At 41.8% G+C, this 2500-nt stretch overlaps 1 long non-coding RNA gene across 3 annotated transcripts in view; it reads right to left on the bottom strand.

The window, feature by feature from the left end:
* Positions 1 to 2438: 2438 nt before the first annotated feature.
* LOC125028145 overlaps positions 2439 to 2500 on the bottom strand; it is a 43084-nt gene continuing 43022 nt past the window's right edge. The window contains exon 5 of one of the 3 annotated variants that reach the window (XR_007115093.1): positions 2439 to 2500. This exon is cut by the window's right edge and continues 150 nt beyond it. This is a non-coding gene — a long non-coding RNA (uncharacterized LOC125028145). The other 2 variants (XR_007115091.1, XR_007115090.1) reach the window with 2 other exon arrangements.

The following is a 2500-nucleotide window of genomic DNA, read 5'->3' as shown; positions in this document are numbered from 1 at the left end:
ATAATAATAATAAGAAGAAGAAGAAGTCGGTATGACAACCTTTTTGAGTCTTATTACAGTGTAGTTCTGTTCTCAGGGTCGTGGCCGAGGCAGAACCACTTATTTGTGCCATTCCGTTTTCTATTTTCCCATTTTCCCGTTTTCTTTTTTTTTTCTTTTTTTTTAAGAGATATAAGTTTGTTTTAAATTTCTTTCTCTTTTTCGAGTTTGTTCATCTTTTTTATATCTATTGATTTATAGATTTAGTGGATTTTTTTTTTATTTCGAATTAAAGAATCTTATATGACGTTTTTTTTTTTTTTTTTTTTTTTTCTTTAACGTATATCCCGGCGGTCTCTCGGGCGTTCGTGTAAGAGGAGTTGAATCCGATCCGGTGGTGCTTCGCGAACGCCTCTTCGCGGTGGGCGGATTCAGCCCTTCTGTCCCTGGGATTTCTTTGTCTGTTTTTGTTGTGTTTTTTTTTTCTTTGTTTATTATTTTTTCGTTTGCTTTTTTTTTCGTTTTCTTGTTCTTCTTCTTTTTTTTTTTTTTTTTCTTTATTTATTTATTTTCGGTTTTTCTTGTTGTTCTTCTTCTTCCTTTCTTTCGTTTTCGTTTTCTTGTTCTTGTTCTTTCTCTTTTCTTTTCTTCTTATTGTTTTTGTTGTTGGTGTTGTCTTTCTTCTTCTTCTTCTTCTTCTTTTTCTTTTTCTTCTTCTTCTTTCTCCTTTTTTTCGTTTTCTTTTTCTTCTTATTATTTCTTCAATACTATATCACTATTACTTTTTTTGCTTTTTTAATTTTCTCTCCTCTTTTCTTCTACTGTTTTCTTCTTATCTTCCTCCTTCTTTTCATTATCGTCTATATTCTTTTCCTCCCTCCTTCTTTCCTCGTAATTTCCCCAATTCTCTATTCCTATTTGTCTCTATCACCTTTATCATCTTCTTCGTTTCCTTTACTAACTTATTCTCCTTTCTCTCCCCCCCCCCCCCCTTTCACCCTCTCCTTATCCTTTGTTACTCTTTTATTTCAATCTATTTGTCTATCTGTTTATTCTAATTCGCATTTGTCTTTATCTTCCACGAGCTCTTCCTCGATTCGTAATTACTTCACCCTCGTTTTCCTCACTTAGACGAGATTGTTATGAGTTTCAGTTACGTCTACCTCTGCCTAATTGCCCCCTCCTCCCCCTCCCCTCCCCTCCCCCCCCACCCCTGTTACCTCTTCCCTCACCTATCCACCCCTCTCCTCTTCCTTGCCTCTCCCCCCTTCCCTCTCTTCATCACCCCCTCCCTTCTTCCCTCCACCTTCCCCTCTCCCCTTTCCCCCTCCCCTTCCCTCTCTCCCCTCCCCTCTCCCCCTCTCTTCTCTCCCTCCCCTTCCCCCCCTTCCCCTCTCTTCTCTCCTTCCCCTCTCCCCTCCCCTCTCCCCTCCCCTCCGCAGCCTGCAAGCTCTTCCAAAAATAGAAACAAAAATACCTCGATTTTATTAGTGCTTAATTTCTTCTTTGTTTTACGATCTCTCTGGCATCCCTGTTGTTGTTGTTGTTATTGTTGTTGTTGATGGCGAATCTTCGACTTTCCACACAAAAATATCTTCACTGCTTTTGTTTACACCGTTGTTTTCACTAATAATCCTTGCGAATATTATGGTATTGTCATCATCCTGAATAATATTATTGCAATGATACTGCAAGGTCAGCTGTGCGGTTGTGTGTGCGCTCAGCTGATCAAGATGACCATTACTGATAATGATATCAACAACGACAAAACGATAATAGTACTAAAGATAACAGGAGGTTTGACATGAACGATGCATCACCAACAGAAAGATAATCAAAAAGTAATAAATAATATCATATCCAGAACCTGGAGGGAAATAAATGATTTGTACAATAACTAACAGAGGAAGAAGAAGTAATAGAAGAAGAAGAAGACGAAGAAGATGATGATGATGATGATGATGATGAAGAGGAAGAAGAAGAAGAAGATATTGATGAAGAAGAAGGAGAAGAAGAAGAAGAAGAAGAAGAAGAAGAAGATAAAGAAGGAGAAGACGCAGAAGAAGGAGGAGGAGGAGAGGGAGGAGGAGGAGGAGGACGAGGAGGAGGAGGAGGAGGAGGACGAGGAGGAGGAGGAGAAGGATTCTATTCCATTTCCCTTACCCCTCTTCTCATCTTCCCATTTCCCTCCCTCATTCCCTTCTCCCCTCCTTCCCTACATTCTTTTCCTATTCATATTTCCATTTCCTCCCCTCCTCCTTCTCTCACCTCTCTCCCCCCTCCCTATCCACCTCCCTACCTTCTCCTTCTCTCTCCTCCCTCTCCTTCTCCTCCTCCTCCTCCCCATCCTTCCCTCCCTCCCTCCCTTCTTCTCCCCATCCCTCCCTCCTTACCCCTCCTACCTTTCCCTCCCTCCCTTCCTCCCTCCTTCCCATCCTTCCCTCTCCTCTCCCTCTCCTATTCCCCCTCTCCCCCCCTCCCCCCCCCTAACCATCCACAAACCTTCTCCCCCGAAACCTCA

This window comes from Penaeus chinensis, chromosome 8, assembly GCF_019202785.1.
Source record: "Penaeus chinensis breed Huanghai No. 1 chromosome 8, ASM1920278v2, whole genome shotgun sequence".
NCBI lineage: Eukaryota > Metazoa > Arthropoda > Malacostraca > Decapoda > Penaeidae > Penaeus > Penaeus chinensis.
The sequence above is the reverse complement of the archived record's forward strand: the minus strand, read 5'-3'. Positions and strand labels throughout refer to the sequence as shown.